The 21,338-nt window shown below is 41.7% G+C and overlaps 1 protein-coding gene across 1 annotated transcript in view; it reads left to right on the top strand.

Annotated features, from left to right (window-relative positions):
• The window catches only part of Slc24a3 (solute carrier family 24 member 3), a 474,391-nt gene that overhangs the window by 64,839 nt on the left and 388,214 nt on the right, over positions 1 to 21,338 (top strand). The window lies entirely within an intron of this gene.

Genomic DNA, 21,338 nt, shown 5'->3' with positions numbered 1-21,338 from the left:
TGCCCCAAAATGCTATATAACCTATAGTCCTCAGGTTGGGGGAGTCATGGTTACTATCGATCGTCTGTTATTTAAGGCTCACAAGGAACATTGTCAAAGGTCAGTGAAACATGTGGAAGCTACATTAATTATAAATGAAAATACCCATGAAGGGTTTGAATGCCCTTGCTGAGTGGATAGTCATGTATGACCTGAAAAGCACAGACATATCAAGGACTGGCCTGAACAGACAGGAGAGGAAAAGTGCAGGCTCTACTCCAAGGGCTCTGTTGGTGATTTTGTCTGATAGTCAAACAATTTTCAATGTATTTCTTCAATTAGCCAGCAAATGGTAAGTGAGAAAAAGGAAAACAGGAATCATGGTAGTAAAAATCTCATTTTTACCTCTGTGGTGGAAGAGTGGAGTGACATGTGACAAGGTGATGAAGTCCCTTCGATGAATTTGTTTATATGCAGGGTTGGTGGAGATGGAAGGATTCTATTTCCTGCTGGTGTGGCTTTGTTTGTGGGGAGAAGGTAGGCAGTCTTGCTGTGAGTGACATCACTCACTCTTTTAGGGATGTCTTCCTCACAGAGATAGAGGTAGAAACTTCAGGTACATTGAAAGTCATTCCAAGGGAAGAAATGACTCGATTTCATAGATAGCAGCAATAATGTCCAGGTTGATAAAAAAATCCACAAACTTAGTGTCTACTGGAGTTGTTAAAAGAGGGTCCAGAGAAGAAGAGATGAAAGGTTTTTGGAAGAAGAAAGGAGGCAGTGAAAGAGAGATCAGGCATGCTGTCCAGGGAAGACTATGATGTGTGTGTATGTCAAAGTCATAAATAAACCCACTATTAGGTACAATTAATAAATGCTCATAAAACATTACAAATAATGGTTGCAAAGGAATACAGTACCAGAATTGACTTTACTCATCTGTAGACTAAAGGGACTGGGATTCACTTTGGGACCACGACTGTGAACTAAACAATAGTAGAATTTTTCATGCCTGAAGCAGAGAGCCCTGTTCCCATTCTAGCATGTTGGAGCCTGTATTCTTCAATTCCCCTCTAACCCAAACTGTGGGGACCACTTCCTTTCCTGAATATTGTTGTTGTGAAATGTCTCTAACTGCACCCTGGCTGCAAATATTCAGTGACAATTTAAGTCAAATGAAGAAAGCTAGAGAGATGGCTCAGTGATAAAGAGTACTGGCTGTTCTTCCAGAAGCCCAGAATTTTTATTCCTAGCACTCACATATCTGCAACCGCACTTCTGGGAATCCAGTACATTCTTATGGTCTTTGCATGCACCGGGAATATCTATGATACACAGACATACATGTATACTAAACATCCATACACATAAAATTTGTTAAAATTAAATCAAATGAACCAAAAGAAGTAAAACATGCAGATGCTCAGAATGTTAAGTTGTGTTAGCCGTGTGTCAGATATCCACTTGCTGCATGTGACCACCAGCTGCTGTAACAGGGAAGCACAGGTCCTAGAACATGTTTATTAGCATAAGACGGATTGTTGGACAGGCTGATCTAAAACTCCCAGTGGTCTTTGGACCCATTTTCTCTCTTACTGGCTCACTTGCAGACATCTCAAGAATGAAGAGTGGATGTGTGTCTCTGTGATCTTAATTTCCAACCTTCCAAACTAGATCTTGGAGTCACATCTAGGTTTAAATTCTAGCTTGGAACCTATGTGCTGTGGGCAATGTAACCAGATTATCTTAGCCTATCAGCTTCTCAGAAACTGTGGCAACCATTCTGATCTTTTACAAGTGATGACCAGTACTGACTTCACAGGGCACGTACAGTTTAGGACCACTTGTATGATAGTATTGTAAGAGTTGACTTGTAAACTCCCCATGTCTGCTGGAAGGTGTCTATCTCCCCGTTTCAGGTTAGTCATGATGCAAGATTCCTAGAGCCACAATTCCATAGCTACTCATTCACAAGAGATGGTCAGTCTGGGTCTCTCAACTTCTCAGACTCTCTAGAGGTCCAGAGCTGAGCAGCCAGTCAGTCAGCTGGACTGTGAGAATCAAGTACCATTATCTGACAGACAAGCTTTGAAGATCTTGTGCTGATAATGAGCACTGTCATCTCCCCTGACCTCCATGACTAATACTGATGTGATAAAAGCATGCTGGGCATGCATGGCGTAGCTGGCTCAGGGCCCTCCTAAGATAAACAGGTATTTTAAAGCCAAATCACAGGTAAGGCTGTAATTTAATGTTATTACTTTAGTAGTGACATCATCTCCCATTCTAAAAGTTATGAATTTCTCATGTCTGGAATTTTCCATTTAATGTTTTTGGACCATAGTTGACTCCAGGAAACCAAAGTAAACGAAACTGTGGGTAATGGTAGGGAGCTGCTGTGTTATCTCTACCTCTGACTTGTTGAGTGAGAGGACTTAGCTGGAGTGAGCTGTGGCGAGTCCATTCACCAATCATTGTCCGGTTTCCTTTAAGAGGCTCTGAAAACAATGAATATCATTGTGCTGACTGAATACAGTGGTGTCTGCTCTCAGAAGTCTTAATGTAGGGGCTAGGGAGGGAGCCTGTGGTTTCTGGACTCTTTCCCTTCTTATTTGTGATGCCAGCAATGGCCCTGCATTGACAGAGACTATGGACTGGGGTTCCCTCTGTGCTTGGAGAAGTGATTGTTTGTATTGAAACTTCAACATGCTGGGTGCCAGTTGAGCTGTAGCCATGTGAGCCACGGTGTCAAGGTCATAGGCAGGAGTTAATGTAACATTTGTCCTGAAGCACAGTCTGTTACTACTTATGTTGTTACAGTTTTCAGTTCCAAGACTGTGTCCTTGGAAACCCTCATTTTAGATGCTGTTAGAGAAAGCCTATAGATTCAGGCTCTAGTGGTAGAATTAGGGCATTTATTTCCTCCTGTTGTCATGGAACTGGTTTGCTTTTCAGAGCTCCATTTCTTCAACTATGAAATAGAACTCCAGCTTTCATCCCTTCCATTACACAAACCCACTAATTCAGAGAAATTTCCAGAATAGAGACTGACAAAACTTCTACTCCAAGTCAGCCTCCTGCTTCTCCTAATAACTTCCTTGCATCTGCATAATTCCACATCATTTCAACCTTCTTTTCCCTTTCCCTTCTCCTCCCTGCCCCCTCACCTCTCCCTCTCCTCCTCTTCTCTCTCTGCCCCTCTTTCCTTTTCCCTGAAGGTCAACAGCCTAGAGCGCCCCATTTGTAGGCTACAAGTAGCAGGGTGCAGGGCCTCTTATGAAATAGTAATGCTCCGTGTGACTGGTCTGGCAGTATTGGGGTGTCTTACTCTTTATATGATACTTGCCACTTTAGGAATATATTATTTTTTATTTTTACAAGAATGATATATTTCATCTCCCCTGGTTTTTGTAGAAACCTATCATTTTTTTTCCCTCCAGAACTGAGTGAAAAGACTGACCTCCAGGCTCCAATTTTTTAGTGCAATTGTTCCAGCTCTGTGTGAGTTTTTGAGGCTGTTTTCTTAGCCTGACACTGCCGATTTCATCTGAAGCCTGGAAACATATTGTTTTTTTGGCAAATAACACTTGAAATTGTTTATTCAGATGACCTATTAAGAGAAATTTCACTTTGAATAAATTTGATCCACAGAAAATTCAGTTAGCTAAATGTAATATTGAGGGTGGTGGGCAACTACAGCAGGAATGCATTCTTTAGAATACTTCTGTGGACACTTGGCAGAATTTTATTTATACACTTTGCAGTTTGTCTCCAGAAACCTCTGTCACCCCCCTGTTTTTAGTTCTTTGATATTTTAAAGAAATGAGTTTCTTCTTAGGGTATCCCTCTGAAATAAACGTTGGAAGGAGCAAAATAGCTAAAGTTATAGGCTTTGGAGTGAGGCCCTTTGGTAGAGAGGTTCAGCTCATCACTCACTCTGTCCCCTAACTTAGTTGGGTCTAAGGTTTGTGGAGGTAAGAAAGCCACCTGGACCGTATTGCAAGACCAAGGCAAGGTTTTGGGGAGAATTGTTCTGAGGGAGTGTGTCAAGAGGATCTATTAGATCAAGGGTTTATGGAATGACCAGAAACCGTATAACTAAGGAGGTAAGTGGTAATTAGAATAGCAGAGGGACACTAGAGGTAGTTGTGAAGGAAACATCCTCTTTTAGACTAAAAGGAGAATTGTAGGGAGACGCCGTAACCAGGCCTTCTAAGGTGTGGTTGCAGGTGTCTCCCTACAGGAGTAAGTATGGTGGAAGATAAACAAGAACTTAGATGTAAATGGATGAAATGCACACAAGGTTCTGGCTGTGAACAGCCTGCCAAGATCCTACTGTTAGAGATTTGGCTAGTTTAATGCAGGGCTGGATATGACCAATCTACATTCATGAGAAGGCTCCGCTTCTGAGTTTTACATGAAAGATCAAGATCCAGATGGGGAGAAACAACCTACCCAAGGTGATGGGCCATAGAAAAAGACACCTGGACCGTATTTCAAGACTCCTTCACTGTACACATAGTGTGTACAGACGTGCATAGACAGCCTGAGTCTCACATTATTGAGAACAGAACCAGTAGGAACATAAGGCCGACTCAAATGTACACTTAGATTTTTCTAGCAGCTACCTTACAAAAATAAGGTTGAACAGGTAAAAATTAAAAAAAAATATGTTGACTATATTTCTATCAAATACATGAAAAACATTAGGAATAACCAATTGCAGCTACCTTCGTGTTGTCATTAGTTGCTGGCTTTGAATTCAGGAAAAAATGGAGTCTAAGGACTTAAAATCCATATGTCATTACTGAATGTCACACAACTTCCACTAACTTCTCTTTGCAGTTGCATTTTTCTTCTTTCTGGTATAGGTATATGTTGTATGAGTGTGTGTGCATGTAAGGGGGGTTGCCCATACCCACATGCACACTGCAGAGGCCAAAGAAAGACATTGAGTGTCCTGTCCTATCACTCTCGACCATATTCCCTTGAGATGGGGTCTCTCACTGAAACTGAAGCTTGACATTTTGACTAGACTATCTGGACAGAGAACTCTCTAGGCTCCTCCTATCTCTACCCCCAATTCTGGGTTTCCAGGTACACAGGGCAATGTCGGACTTTTACATGGGTGCTGGGGATTCAAACTCAGGTCCCAGTGCTTATGCAGCAGGCTCTTGTACCCACTGAGCCATCATCCCAGCTGTAGCTGCAGTTTTTTTAATGATTCAAAATAACAGCTGTTTACATCCTTATGTGGAACAAATTAGAAACTAATGTGATCTGCTTTTTAATTTGTGTTGATTTGCTTTTTAATTTGTGTCAGACTTTTCTGCTGAAGTAGTTATATGGATTAAAACTGCTATAACAACAGATATGGGTGCTTTCTATCAGAAACTTTCTTTCTCAAGCAGAATTCTGGTCCATGGTTGGCCTTATTGTAAGAAGTGGTCCATGAACTTCCTATTGCCTAGGGACTTTTGTATCCCCAAATCTGGCTTCCAAACCCTGTGTTTCTTGACATTGAAGGTTCACACAGAAATTGGACATAGCAGGATTGGTCACTTCTGCTCAAATTCCATTGGCTAGAATTCAGACACATGATATCTTCTACATACAAGATAGGCTAGTCCATGGATGTTGGAAGAATAAAGAAAAAAATAGAGAGAAAACATGTTTGGCCAATAGCTAGCTAGATCCTACTCCATTAATTTCTCCAAAGGTTAAAAAAAAACTTTATGCTTTTTTATTACAATGGTGTGGTGGCTAGTTTTATGTTAACATGACATAGATTAGTTATTGGATAGGAGGGAGCCACAGTTGAGAAAATGCTTCCCCTCCATAAGATCTGGCTGTAGGTGAGCCAATAGGGCACCTTTTAAATTAATGATTAATGTGGGAGGGCCTAGCCCATTTTGGGTGGTGCTACACCTGAGCTGATGGTCCTGTGTTCTATAGGAGAGCAGGCTGAGCAAGCTGGGGAGCAAGCCAGTAAGCATTTCCCCTCCATGGCCGCTGCATCAGCTCCTGCCTCCAGGTTCCAGTTCTGTTTGAGTTCCTGTCCTGACTTCCTTCAATGATGGACCATGGTATAGAGATGTAAGCCTTTCTTCCCCAACTTGGTTTTGGTCATATTGTTTCATGATAGCAATAATACTAGGATAAAAGGCAATGCATACCACTATAGAAAACTCATAATTCAAATAATATCTTTCAAGCTTAGCTTCAGTCCTTGGTGTCACCTGATCAAGGTGATATTGTTGATTCTCTTTTCACCCAGGGAAGATTATCACTCAGGTAGAAATTCTCCCAGATGCAAATTATATTTTTTTCACTGGAAGAGAATGGTGATTGTTTTTGCATAGATGAGTTCATTAATGGTGTGGAAAGAATCTGAGTCTTTGAGGAAATCCTAAACACCAGTCCATCATTTGCAGCCTCTTTGATGTTACATGAGGTTTCCAAATTCTCTAAGCTCCATTGCCTTCTTCTGTAAGGGGAAGATTAAAGTTTCTTTTTTATAAGTGGTACAGTCACTAATGGTGTGAGCTTTGTAGAATCCTTAGGTCCTCAGTGGCCATTGTGTGCATCCTCTTTACAGAAATGGAAGAGAAGGCAGGCTGACAGCAACCATTCGCAGTCACTATATGGCTATGCAGGCACATTAGAACATGGCCAGATATTTGTTTTATTCAAAGGATAATTAGTATTCATACTAGTTCAGCAAGAAGGCACCATTCTCATGGGTCAAGCAGTGAGAAGACAACAGATAGAGGAATTACTCAATGGACTTCTGACGTCAGAAGGCCAAAGAGGCCATGTTGGAGACAAACAAGATGAAAGGGAGTGGGGGACTTTCTACTTTATAGTCATCACAGTTTAAAAGACATGGGCTCTGCCAGGAAAGGGGCAGCCACCCCACATTTCTTTTAACTTTGACATCCCTTTAAGATCTTCAAGACATCTTATTGAGACCTTTCTCTTTTTAAAAATAAACTATTCTCTAACATAATCTGTTAAGTGGAGTGTCTGGGATTCTTCTAAAAGGCAGGCACAGGATGATAAAACATCCTTTGATGTAAGGCTTTGGGGGCTATTTGTAAAGCACGTTTTGCTTTTCAGAGTATTTCATGTTCATTAGCTTACTGGAACAGTTTGGCCCTTGGAACAAATCCACCCAGCTCAGACCTCCAGTTCAGGAATGACTATCCTATAATGCCCAGTTGATAAGTAAATAATTGCAAGCCTAGAGTCACAATGGTGAGGAGAATTGGAGGGATTACTACTTCTAGTCTCTACCAAATCTCTCCCCTTAAAGTCAGTCTCAACAAACTAGAGCCCTTGGATAAAATGGCACTGTTGACTATATTTTATGAATAAAGTTTTATTAGAAAAGAGTCACACATAATCATTTATGTGTGATCAATGACTATTATTGTCTATTAAGATTTAATTGAGTAGTTGTAGACAATAAAGTATGCAAAGTGAAAATTAGTTATTCTCTGACCCTTGGTAGAAATATTTATTACTGTTCCCGGTGCTGGACCCTGACATCAAAGCCTCATGTGGCCTGGAAAGGAGATTAAACCAAGAATGATTTTTTAAACTTCCTCTATGTATCTGACCCTGTCCATTCCTGTGCCACATGTAATTCCCAGTATTAGATGGATTGTGAGCTACATATTTTTCCTCTCCTGCCCTCTCTGTTCAACACATAATATAAAATTCGTCTGTCCTTCAATATTTCTCTGTTATTATATTGGGAATATGTTTAAAATTTTGCTTCAAGAAAACTTCTCTACTTCCTACAAATACTTCAGAAGTGCTTTTCTGAACCATCTCCTGCTTCATAGCATCTGCTTTTCAAACTCGTTTCAAATAACTGCCTGCATTTTTTTCTCCCTTGGGTCTGAGTGAAGCTTCAATGCAGGGTTGAATCCAGGCATACCAGCCCATGTCATGCATGGACAGTTTCATTAATGTTTGCCTTTCAGGCATATCCAGAATGGTGGCCAACATACTCACCTATGTGAAGAGACCATAAGAACAGGAACGGGGTGGCTGGAAGCACCTACTTTTGGATCTACCCAAGAGAAAACCACTTTCTAGCCCTATTGTACCTCTAGACTGGACCAGTGTTGCCTACAACAGTGATGGTTATGTCTCCCTCCTGGCTAAGGATCAAATGCTAGTTCATGTCTCTTGCCCTCTGGGTCTTACTTCTTTGTCCTCTGTTATTTCTGTAGCAGCAATATATCCAGGGTAACTGGGGTACTCATTTGAATCTCTCACTCAGAAGTTATCTTTTTGCACAGTTTACCTCATTGTTCAGATAAAGCCAAGCTGCTGGAATTTGCCACTAGAAGGTGCGAGAATGAGAACAGACTAACCACAGTGATAGTCTAATGCCTCTAGCTTTGTTGGTGTGTACAATCAGCTTTTAAGTCATACCTGCAAATATGGATTAGCAAAGAGCATCTATTTGGCCTTATCCAAGTGTTCTCAGGTGTCTCAGAACCATGCACAGTCTAGGCCCCAAGGCTTGCAGAAGTGGTCATTTCTTGGCCAGATTTGAGACCTGCTAGATCAGAAGATCTTAAAAGAAGACCTAGACATTTGGATTTTCACATATTTTCTGGTCTTTTTGGGTGCACTCGGGTATGAAGTCCCCCTTGGTCCAGCTTGTGGGAGTCACTTGAGGAGATGTGAAATTTATGCTTCTCCCTAGGCTTAGAAGTTTAGATGGCTTAGGTAAGAGACTAGGGATAGAACCTTATGGTGTAAGCAGCTATTCCTGCCACACTTAGACTCAGAATATGATGCTCTGAGCCTGAGGATGAGACCCAGCTTCTTTCCCCCAGAGCTTCTCTACTGTTTCTCCAGGATCCCAATAGTCTCAGCTGCCTGCCTGAAGGACACAAAGATGGTGGAGCTGAGTTATGTACCACATGAATTCAGATGCAGAGACATCCCTCAGTGGGCTTTTGTGGCCAATAGGCTGATAGACTCCTTTACTGTCTACTTAGGGGCCAGGCCCTAGCTAAGCTGAGAATAGTACTCACATTGCACTTCAGATAACCCATTAAATATGAATATATCTAGTTTGTTGTATGGCTTCTTGTAAGCCTTCTGAAATGAGCCCATTCATTTCTATGATAGAAAAATAAAATTCCCAAATTAAATATTAACAGCCCTTTGTAGAAACACAGAACAAAAATGATTTTATGCTAGCCTAGTATCTTATCAGTCTATATCAAGACATGGAGTTCATCTTGGGCTCCCAGTCCTGGGCCAACAGTGAGACTATGAGATACTACCCACCTTTGGAATAAGAGACAAGGAATTGAGACAGGAAACAAGACAGTCTACCAACTGTAGTAGACTGTCCTGGAGGAGGCAAAGGTTTGGGAGACAAAGAGTAGGCTGGATTTGTCAGTGGTTTTGTTATTCTTTTGTCTTGGAGTCATGAGAAAACCTTGAAGATAAGGGATGTTGAAAATTGTTTTTGTTTTTTGAAACAGCATTTCTTTGTGTAACAACCCTTGCTGTCCTAGAACTCACTTTGTAGACCAGGTTGGCATTGAACTCATAGAGCTCTGCCTGCCTTTGCTTCCTGAGAGCTGGGATTAAGGGTGTGTGCCACTACACTGGCAAGGATGCTTGTTTTATAACTCCTTGGTACAGTTAGGGATGTAGGCCTGAGTCCTATAAACCTGGATAGGAATCCTGACTTTGACACTCATACAAACCATCTATTTAACATCTTAGGGACTCCAATTTCTCCTCTGTGCAGCAGAGTCAGTTCACAGCAGTGAGTTTATAAAGAGCACTAAGTACTTTACACCTAGCACATGCTCAGTATTGAATGGATGCCCATGTCCTGGGCACATGCTGTGAAGATTCCAAGTGACCTCACAAACAGGGACTCAGTGAGTGACACATAGGGAACTGTGATTACTATTCATGCTATTGATTCTTTTCTCTGACGTGGGGAACATGAGAAGAGTAAAGTGGATTTGACAGGTATTAATATAAAAATCTAGGAATAAAATAGAAACAACTTTAACTGCCCAAGTGTTGGTGCAGGGCACAAGAATAGCCTATGGGCATAAAAATAAGCCGCTAAATGTGTCTTTTATAGAGAAACAGGAATTCCACATATGGTAAAACTTGTTGATTTGTCCTAGGCAAAGCCAGAGAGAGACCACTGTTGATGGGGATTTGGAGCATTAGATGGAGTCTGCTAAGTTGTGTGTATGGAATAAATCCCAGTGGATGATGAAGAGTCAAAGGCTGTGAACAGGTGCAAATGATGTTGGTTTTTTTCTGTTCAGGACTCTGCTTCCTGTTGTCTTAGCTCATTTGGCTGCTGTAACAAAATACTGTAGGCTGTTAGGCTCTAAGGGAAAGGAATGTGTGCCCACGTTTCTGGAAGTAAAAGGAAGAGGTGCCCACAGATTTGGGGCATGTCAAGGGCACGCTTCCTTTTTTGCAAGTGACAGCTTCTCACTCTAATGTCCTGTGTTAAGGTCTGAGTTCTTTTTCAAACTTTCCTTTAAGATTTATTTATTTCATTGTGGTGTGTATGAGTATTTTGTCAGAACATCTGTCTGGGCGTCAAGTACATGTGTGGTGCCTGTTGAGGTGAAAGGAAGGGGTCAGATCTCCTGAAATGAGTCATCAGTGGTTGTGAGCCACCACATGGGTCCTAAGAGTTGAGCCATGTCCTCTGCAAGAGCAGCAAGTAGTCTCAACCACTGCACTATCTCCCCAGATGGTGAAGCCCTACCAGTGCTAATACTAAAGAAGCATGGTGCATTGGGTACCTTCCTTCCCTGAATCACTTGCTCATTCCCTTATGTTGTTTACTGGCATAGCCTCCTAAATAAATACACTCAGATCCATGCCTTGGCATCTGCTTGCTTGTCTTGGCATCTGCTTTTAGGGGAGCCCAAAGTAAGCTGAGGCACTGGGTAGATACTGCTATCTTTGTGTGCTATCTTTATATGGGTCATTTATAATCATAAGTTATCTAAAAAAATCACCTTGTAAGGGACTGAAAAAAGGAACATTAAGAAATAAATGGCACCTAAGGGAGTTTTTCAGCAACAGAATTTGTTGGAAGTTTAAGATATTATTCCATTCAAGGATCCAAATACAATTCTCACGTTAATACAAGGGCCTGGTTTTCTTACCTGGCTCAGCATCTGTGTCTCAGTGCAGGCAAGTGTAGACTTTTTTCTTCTCTCTGATGCTATGACTGTTGACTGTAATAAGGAAACTGCTCAACTCCAGAACAGTGCTGCATAGGCCTCCTGGCTCCAGAAGCTTCCATAGAGGAATCACAAGACTGTTTACACAGTGGATCACATCACTCCCTCCAGCCCCTTAGCTTCTCCCTCAGACTTACTATAACTGATTTTTTTTCATTATGCCCAGAGATATACAGGACTAGCAATAAGCCCTTAAGAAACACAGAGACATCTCCCACACCCCAACCCTTTCCTAGGGACAATCCACACTTCTACTTTGGAGGGACATGAGAGGGGGCATTATGGGTAACTGGTCTTTGCTAAGTTTCTTTCCCTGATGAAGTTTTCAGATACCACAAAAGTGTAAGTATCTGAGAAAAAAAAATGACCAAAATTTATAAAACTTTTCCCAGAGAGAAACTCAGTCAATTCATTAACATTTACCCAGAGAGTTTATCATTGCATATATGTGCATATGTTTACATGTATGTACATAGAACCAAGAATATATCTATACTACAAAATATGGATGGATCTCAAAGTCTGTGTGCTAAGAAGGCTTGCATCAAAGAGCATGCTTACACAGAATTCTAGAACAAGTATGAACTATTTTATGGTGATAGAAATAAGATGTGTGGTTGTGGGAAGGTTGAATGGGCTGGGAGTGTCCGAAGAGACTGTATGAGACAATGTCCCTGGGGCCATGGAACATCTTTATCTTCATAGTAGTGGATGCACAGGTATATAGTTGTCCTCAATTAGCTGATGGTAGACTTTAGACTTGTGGACTTTGTTCTGTTGGTAAATGTAGCCCCCCAAAGAAGGGAAATAATAAACTTTAGTTAATGATACATTTATTAGCCTATGAATGGGAGGGAGTATAGCTGTAGTTTGTCTGACATCTGGTCTCAGTATGTAGCCCAAATTGGCCTTGAATTCCTGATTCTCCAATCTCAGTCTCCCAAGTGCAGGGATTACATGAGGGAATACATTAACTTCTGTAAATTGCTTTGAAATACACCAAAATATGACAGATTAATGAATGGATGCTGGCCTGGCTACATGGAAAAAACTGATAGAGTAAAATACAAATTTCAGCATTTCAGTGGTGGGTCTGTGGTCTGTGGATGGTTACTCTAAAATTCTTCCTGTTTTCCAGGATGTTTGCAAATGTTCACAATGAAATGTCTAAAAAACAAAATTGAAGACAAAAGTGTTGAAACTGAAAGGGGAAATTGGGGGTGCAAATTTTCATATAAATAACCTGTAGAGTTGTGGCATTTTCACACAACAGTTGTAGACTTCTAATGATAACTATTGAGAGATTGTGTCCCCCTGGGAATTGCTTAGCTGAGCCAACAGCTTTTAAAAAACTGTCCTTTTCTAACTAGAATGATAAAATAATTCTGCAAAGGGGCCAGTGTCCTGAAACCAGGGCCAAGGGATACAATCCACTGACAGACAGAGAGGGGCAGCTGTGTGGTTACTTCTAATTCAGCCATAAATAATTCAATGTAATAAGTCAGCCTAGGATTTCAGGTTAAAATGGAACAGGCAGTGGAAAAACATAGAAGGTCTGTAGCTTTTATGTCTGTGGAACACAGGTCACCTCTTTTGGGCTGGTCTGACTGAGGTGACATTCAAAAGACAGGCATGAATGCCAGTGCTCAGAATGGAGGAAGTGGGGAATCACGTGAATACTTAAGTTTCTCCTAAATTCACATGCTGAAATCTGAGCCTGAAAGGAATTAGAAGCCAGAAATGGGATTAAAGTCCTTTAAAAAGAGAATCCACAGGTACAGCAAACACACCTTGGAGTTCTTCCACCAAGAAGGGCGGGAGACCAGCTTTCAACAGTCATGCCTTGAGGGAAGGTGTACACAGGTTCTGGTTGTTGGAAGTTGGGCCAGTGTGTTCCCAAGAGCTAAGGGTAGAGAAGGGCGAGTAGTACATTAGCAACCATTGGCCAATCTCTTTCTTCTGTCTCCCCACATATCTTAATATCCTGGGAAGTATATCCTAACCCCAGAAATTTTGTTGTGTTCCATCTGAATGTGCCCGTTTGTGTTTGTCTCCCTAAGGACAAATAAGTATGCAGACTTGGTCCTCTAGATCTCTCAGCCTCGTAATGTGTTTGCACAGTCACTGATAAAGGCACATAATTAGCAGTAGGTTCAGATCTCTGAAAGGGAGAGAATGTTCATGAAAATCAGAAAACATCCCCACCTTCCCCATTCTATCTTTTACTACCTCTCCTCCCATGTGAGACATCTGGGGACCCAGGAGGAAGCTCCAAACTTGTCACAATTGCAAAAATGGAAGCTAGAAGAGAATCCTACTCCAGATTCTTCTACCAGGAAGCAGAGGATTAACTGTCAACAGAGCAAATCTTTTATTTTGCAATCCAGGAAAGTAAGCAAGACATGTCTAGAAGTGTTGTTGGGACCTGAGCCTGGGACTTACATAAATTCAGAGAGAAGAATCCTTGAGGACTGAGTGGATGTTAGGGACATGGTACTGCTGGAAACATCCTGCCCACCCCATCCATGGCCCTTGGAGAGTATGAGATTTTAGGGGCACACATAGGCTTTTCTGGCTCCAGAGTTCAAAGCAAATGGATGCATATCTTCAGGCAACACTTTAATCTCTCACCAGGCTTTGCCTTGTGTGGAATGGAATTTGTATTTCATACTAAATAATTTTTTAAAGAGAGTCGGTATGTTTAAAGTGAGGAACCCTGTACTCCTGTTGTTCAGCTCTTCTGTGGTTTTCCCTTTTCTAGAGATTCTCGAAGGTGGAGCACATATATGTTGGCAATATTCTTCAGCCAAAGCTTGGCGCAGTGGAGGGAATCCCCAGGCTGGTATGAGGTGTGTGGATTCCTCAGAGGAACTAGAGTATAGTTTTTAGGGAGATTGTACCTCATGGAACTTTCAGACATGCCCATCAATGCTGAGGCTGGGCCTGCTGGCTATCTCTGTGAACATAGCTGGCCATTGTGACTTGTGTCTGATAGGTAAAATGTAGCAGAAACTGTGTGCCTTCCACATCTGAGTTATTGCAGGCAGTGCAGCCTCCATCCGGCTCTCCCTTGGGATGAGTTGATCTTGGAATCTGGCCAACACACTGGGAGAAAGCCAAGGAGTCAGGGAAAGCCACATGCAGGCTCTCCAGTCAGCAGTCCCAGCTGGCTCAACAACTAAACATGTGAGTATAGAGCCTTCCTGGACGACCCAGCCACAGCCCTTGTCTGATAGCAGCTTCAGAAGAGACCCCGAAGAGGAATTGTGCACAAGAGCCCAGGTACTTCTAGAACCAGGAATGAGAAAAATGAAACAGAACTGTATTTCTTTGGTGCTGCCAACTTGGGTTGGTTTGTTCTGTAGCCATGGTGGTTGATGCAGTTATTCATCCACCATCTCACTGCTGAGGAACACCCATGACCAACAAAGGATTTCCATTGCCCATCACTCTTCTTCGGCTGTTCAATTCTTGTTTCCCCAGAAGTCATAGTCAGGGGAGAAAGGACAGGGGGACATCTCTCTTTCCTATGATTCTCAATCTCCAGATTTTTAACACTTAGAGGCAGTGTTTGTGACTTAGAGGCAGACATAAGGTTTCTACCACACTGATTATTCGATTGATCGTCTGTTTGGCTGTTAGCAGTTTCTGTTTTTCTCTCTATACACAGGATCACCATGGTGATGGCAGCTATGACACAGTTCTGTACTTACCATACTCTGGACTCTGGCCTCCATTGGCCAAATTTTGCTTTTGTCTTTTTTAAATATATGCGTGTGTTGGTGGGGCTTATGCATGCTTGTGGAGGCCAGAAGAGGGTGTCAGAGGCCCTGGAGCCATGGTTACAAGTGGTTGTCAGAGAACCGATGTGGGTGCTGGAAACTGAACTCAGGTCCTCTGTAGGAATAGTATGCGCTCTTAACCACTAAGCCATATCTACAGCCCTTCTAACTTGAATTCTGGTCAGCACCTCCATAACCAAAACTGGGGCATTAAGAAGTAGCCAGCTGCAGGGTGCCTAGCAGAGGCTTTGCTGTCCCTTCTAGTTTTACAGTTCTTTCTTGTATGAATATTTGTGGGGACCTTTATAGTGTCTTTCTTCCTGACACCATTTTGTGATCAGTCCAGAAATGGCCAACTCCACTGGCTCCTGGGGATAAATGGGAAGAGAAATCTGCAAAAGCAAGAAGCTACCATTAAGGGATTAATGAGCAGTTACCAGGTAGGGCAGGAGTGGCACACCTTTGTGGCTATTTGAGCACCTCTCCACATACATTAGCTCTTAGCACACACAACTTAAAAAAATTCCTGTGACCCAGGTAATTCTGGAGTTGCCTTTGTAGCATCATTCTGAGGTGCTGTACCTTCATGTCCTTGGATACCTGTAGTGACAGGAAGTTCACTCTTTATCTCCTTTTATTGCTAGTTGCCTGGGGTAATTAATATTGTCATCCTTTTGAGTAGCCAAAGTTAGTTGCCTTTATGTTATTCTGAGTTTGTACAATACATCTTAAGCCTTTCTCACTTGTGTATATTTGAAGGCAGCTATCAATTTTTTTCCATTTTCAGGTGTCCCTCTGGTTAATCTTTCAGCATCCTTTTACTGTGACATAATTTGGAGAGCCTCTATCTCCCTGCTCACCTTTGGCCTTCAATATCATCTTCCCTGCTCACCTTTGGCCTTCAATATCATCTTCCCTGCTCACCTTTGGTCCTCAACACCATCCTCCCTGCTCACCTTTGGTCCTCAACACCATCCTCCCTGCTCACCTTTGGTCCTCAACATCATCCTTCCCGGTCACCTTCTTTCTCAAATGTTGATACGTTCATCCTCAGCTTACAAACATCAGTTTACTGCTGTGTTTGAACATGGGAGGAAATGGAAACGGATGGATTCCATGATCAGTTCATAGTTGCAGTTGTTTCTGATGCACTCTTAGCATTCCTACAGTAGTATTTAAGCCCACATGTCCTGTCCAAGGAAGAGACAAGGGAACCAGGTGCTTCTTGAGTACCCTCCTTGAAGTCAAGGCTGGGCTAAATGCCCTGCCTCCAGAATCTTAGTCCTGGTACCATGTCTATGAGTCAGACATTCCTGAGCACCTAGAGAGAGCTGGGCAGGGCTGGAATTACAGCCTAGCCATGCCTAAGTGCTGCTTCCCAAAGCCTCACCCCTCACTAAACCGTGCCAGGGAAAGTCTTGCAAGGGTGCATCATTTCTTCAAGTTCTGACCATTTCCCAGTGGGTGATAAGCCCCAGTGCAGGGCTGCTTTGCTCACTAGCACATCCTCAGGATATAGGTTTTTATCTGTCATGTGGAATGAAACCTTTGCTCAATGAAGACTTGCATGAATGAATCTGTGCAATTTCCATGTGGCAGTCTTTCTTTATTTTAGTTGCATCAAAACAGCAACAACAAAAACCTACCAGACTTCTAGGTATTTACCCTCAGAATTAATAAATTTGGACATTTAATATAACCTTGGGACTAGAAGAGTTTCTGACCTTAAGTTATTTTGGGGATATACATTTTGCATATACAAAATGAGGTATCTTAGGGTTGGAACCCACAGCTAAAGATGTAATTCATTGATGTTCACATGCAGGTTTTAACATACCTGAAGATAATTTTCATATGATATTTTCAAATTTTTTGTACATGAAACAAAGTCATGTACATTGAGCCATCAGAGGTCAGGTGTGGACTTTCCCCTTGTAGTTTTGTACTAATTGTTATTCAGAAAGCTCCAGGTTTTGGATTTATAGTTTATTCTCTGTATTTAATCTTTTTTTACTACAGGAAATAAAGCCTATCAGTTCAAATTTTTAATCCTTTATATTTAATTGCCCAGATCTTTGATCTTCATAAGCAACCACCCTTCTATTTTGAAAGTCTCTGGGTTGTATTTGGTGTCTTTAACTTCATGTGTATGTATGCATAAGTAACAAATGGTTTTGGTATTATTTTCAAATTAATGTAAGTGTCATGTTGCTTTATTAGCATTAACATTCTGTGATTCTCCTCTCGTGGTTGAGCAGAGCTCTAAGTATAGACTCTGGCTCATTTTCCTGCTGTGTTTCCTATTTACACATTGTCCAGGAATCAATATGAGGGCTGTTGTCTGTTCTCAGCTGTGGGCATTAACATTATCACCATCATCCCAAGCTTTCAAGTAAGGAGATTTAGACCTGACGGGTAAATGATCTATCTAAGGCGAGACAGTTAAATGATTGTGCAGCCAGAGTCAGCCCACTCTTTCTACCTCGGGCTGGTGGTCTCTCTCACTGTTAACAAGATCTCCCTTGAGGGAATGATACAAGTAACAGAGGGATCCCTACATCAGCTGGGAGCTAGAGGAAAGGGGATGATCACTTTAAGAGTTGAGTGTAAATGTGTTGTTGCAAAGGTTACTCCTGTGTGTTAGCAGGGGCTATTCATGGTGTAGAGTTTCCTTCTGTGTTGTCACCACCAGATGTGGACAACATTGTCACTAAGTCTCCAACCTAGTGGATACTGAGCGGAGTACCCACTCCTGTCTCCTGCACACAGGGCAAGGATTATGTTTACCAGAAGTCTGGTGTACTTCATAGAAGACACAGGTGGCTGTGTGAGAGAGCATCTCCAGACTCCATCAAGATGGGACCGTTGCTGTCCTGAGTTAACATCATTTTGTTTCTTATTTAAACTGAATACAGTGTCTCACTGAGCAAAGTTTTAAAACCAGTTACAACCAAAATGGCCTGATCATGTCTTCCCTCATTTCTCTTTAAAATTCAGCACTTAAAATTAGTCAAGATTTACGAGTTTCTCAGAAGATGTTCCTGTAACATTAAAGATGCCCTTTGCTGTCTCAAGGCATGTGACAGTGCAATGTTCTTCAAGCCTCCTGGCTCTGTTCCTTTCCATTGAGAGACCTGGGGGCAGTTTGTGTTTCCAAGCACATGATATTAAGGTAGGTATAGGGTAAAGGCTTGTCATCCCACCTACTCTAGAGGAAGGAGGATCATGAGTTCAAGGCCAGCCTGGTCTCAAAAATGAAATTTCTCACATACGCTTATTCATTCACGGGGAAGCATTCCTGAGGTTCTTCTGCAGTCACCCTGCCAAGACCTGTCTAATTCCCATTTATGACTTGGTAGGGTTTTTCATAAAGAAATTCACTTAGATTATGTGAGCTCTGACCCTCCACACTGGGGACCCACTTCATTCAACAGGAGGTTGTCACAAGGAGGATGCTGGCACCAATGAGCCTGTTGCATCATGCATGAATAGTGATGGTTAGCCATTGTTAGGATAGTCATTTCACTAATGGCCTGAAGGAAGAGTGAGTGTTCTGTCATTACCTGGACTGAACTGAGTGTTCCACCAAATTTAATCTTTCCATTCTGCTTCAGTTTGGCTTCTTTGGGGGCTTCAAGAACATTGTGGCAAAGACTTGAGGTGTTAGTCCCTATCCACCAGATGTCCCAGGATTTTTGTGACATGGTAGACAGAAATCCATTCATTCCCTAAGGACCTTCATCCTATGTTCTTCCACTATTGTCTGTCAAAAGGAGACAGCAAGGTTCTGAGCCATCCATTCTGTGCTTTCTTTTCTGGTCATGAAAGAAAATGAAAATGAAAATGCTTCAAGTTAAAGTAATGATAAAGCATTTTACAAGGAAAGAAATGTGGGAAAAACACTCATCAACAAAACATTAAGGAGGTGTTTGGGGGAAGATGGACCATGGAAGAGGGAAGTGACTGGAGTTTATTTGGAGCATGCTCACTACCTGGCTGCGCGAAAAATCCTCTCCCTTCAGACCTGTACCAGGATATTTTGGTCCCATCTGTGTTTTGAGGTCCATTTTTCCCTTTATTTTGTTTTTATAAGCAAAGCGATAGTTGCATTGCTAAATTTACCTCTTTTAGTTGACTGCCTCCAATTGTTTTGTTCACATATGATATGTGTGGGTTGTTAGCAGATTTTTATTGAAGATCAACATGACCAGGAGCTATCACATCCCTGGAGAAGCATGGTCCCATGGGGCCCCATAGAGTTAGTTACTCTCAAATGTCACATTTCTTTGTATATAATTATGTTCCTTTCCCAGAGGAAGGTTTTTGGTTATTTTGGGTTTTGTTTTCATTTTTTCTTTTCTTTTTTCATTTTCTTTCTAGGCCTTCCTTGTATTCTCAGTTTTTCTGAGAGAAATAAAACTATTCCAGTTTGGCCGTGGCCATGAGAAACTGTGAGAAGGTGATTGTTGTTGTTGTTGACTAACTCTGAAAGTTATTTGTGATCGTCAATTTTCTGTAACTATGACAAAATATCTGAGATAATTAGCTTGTAAGAAAAGAAAATTGGGACTGGAGAGATGGCTCAGTGGTTAAGAGCTCTTCCAGAGGTCCCAAGTACAATTCCCAGCAACCACATGGTGGCTTACAACCCTCTATAATGGGATCCAATGCCCTCTTCTGGTGTGCAGTTGTACATGAAGACAGAATACTCATATACATAAAATATATAAGTAAACAAATCTTTTTTAAAAAGCAAAGCAAGATATAAAAAAGTGACAGTTAAATTTAAAAAAGAGACTTATTTTGGCCCACCATTTCAGAAATGTCAGTCTGTTATCAGTTGGCTTTGTTACCTTTGGGTCTGTGGTGAGTAGAACATCATGGCACAGACACTGTACCACAATGGCTAGAAAGCAATGAGAATGTGAAAAGAGCACCAGGGTCCCAATATCCCATTCTGAGCATTCCCCCAGTGGCCTAACTTCATCTTACTATGACTGATTTCCCAAAGGTCCCACCACTTGCCAATTGCACACAGCCTGGAGACCCTTTAAAACATGGACCTTTGGGGTTCAGTTAAGATCTAAACTCCAGCACCATTTATGAGATCTTCCAGTTTCTTCCCTCTTTGAATACTGTCTTAACACTCACTATGTACAGTGCTGGCACACAAACCAACTGGAGGGTAAAGGGTTTGTGGAAAGTGAAAGTGGCAACACCTGTTAAAGAGTGGATGCCATGCTATGACTTGGGATACTGCTCTTACTTGAGCCCATTCTTGGTTCTCATTCTTTTTCTTTTTGATTAATTTAATTTTTTTAGGAGTTTCATACATGAGTACTGTATTTACATCATTTTTACCCCTCCTTCTCGCCCCTCCTACTCCTCCCACTTCCTTGACTCCATCAAATTCATGACCTCCTCTTCTCCAATTATTACTGTCGTACACACACCCATGCACACATGCACCCGTGCACACATACACACAACCTACTGAGTTCATTTAATGTCGCTTATGTGTGCATGTATTTAGGGATGGCCACTTGAGGTTTCATAGCCTATCTAGGGGATATATCCCTAAAAAGAATAAAGTCTCCTTCTCTTGGCAGTCATTGTTTGCCTTTATCTCTTCATCAATGGGTGGGCTTTGTGTAATTTCCCTCACACAGGCATGCCAACTGGGAGTCTTATTAAGCAGGTCTTGTTTAAGTGACAATATTGTTAAGATTTTATTGGGGAAGCTTCCCTGTCATGTCTAGAAGATACTATCTAGTGGCAGACATCCTGGTCCTCTGGCTCTTACAGTATTTCTGGCCTTCTCCCGAGATGTTCTTTGAGCCTTGTGTATGTGTAGGCATTGCATCATATGTATCAGTTGAGATTGGGTACCACAAGGCCACTTGCTATATTTGGACCAGTTGTAGAACACTGCAAATAGTCACTATCAGAAAGAAGTTTCTGTATGAGGAGTGAGAGCTGCTCACAAAGTAGCTCATGGGAACAGTATATGTGTATAAGGATGAGTATTTAGAATATATCTAGGAATTATTTGGATTCAGGAAAATGGAAGTTGTAGGGTCTCCTCTAAGACCCATAACCTTTCCATCCGTGAGTAATTGGGTAGTTCACGGTAACAGGCATGATTACATCCTAATGAGTGGACTTTTATGTCTAATGAGACAGCTGCTGCTTACCCCAAGATAGTAAAGATATCTTGCATATCAGGCATTGTTATGATTCATAGGCTCTACACTGGGGAAGGACTATTGATTAATTTCTCTCTCTTTGCAGCTTGTATATCACATTC

Source organism: Cricetulus griseus, chromosome 6 (assembly GCF_003668045.3).
Source record: "Cricetulus griseus strain 17A/GY chromosome 6, alternate assembly CriGri-PICRH-1.0, whole genome shotgun sequence".
Classification (NCBI taxonomy): Eukaryota; Metazoa; Chordata; class Mammalia; order Rodentia; family Cricetidae; genus Cricetulus; species Cricetulus griseus.
This window is presented reverse-complemented; position numbering and strand designations above follow the sequence as displayed.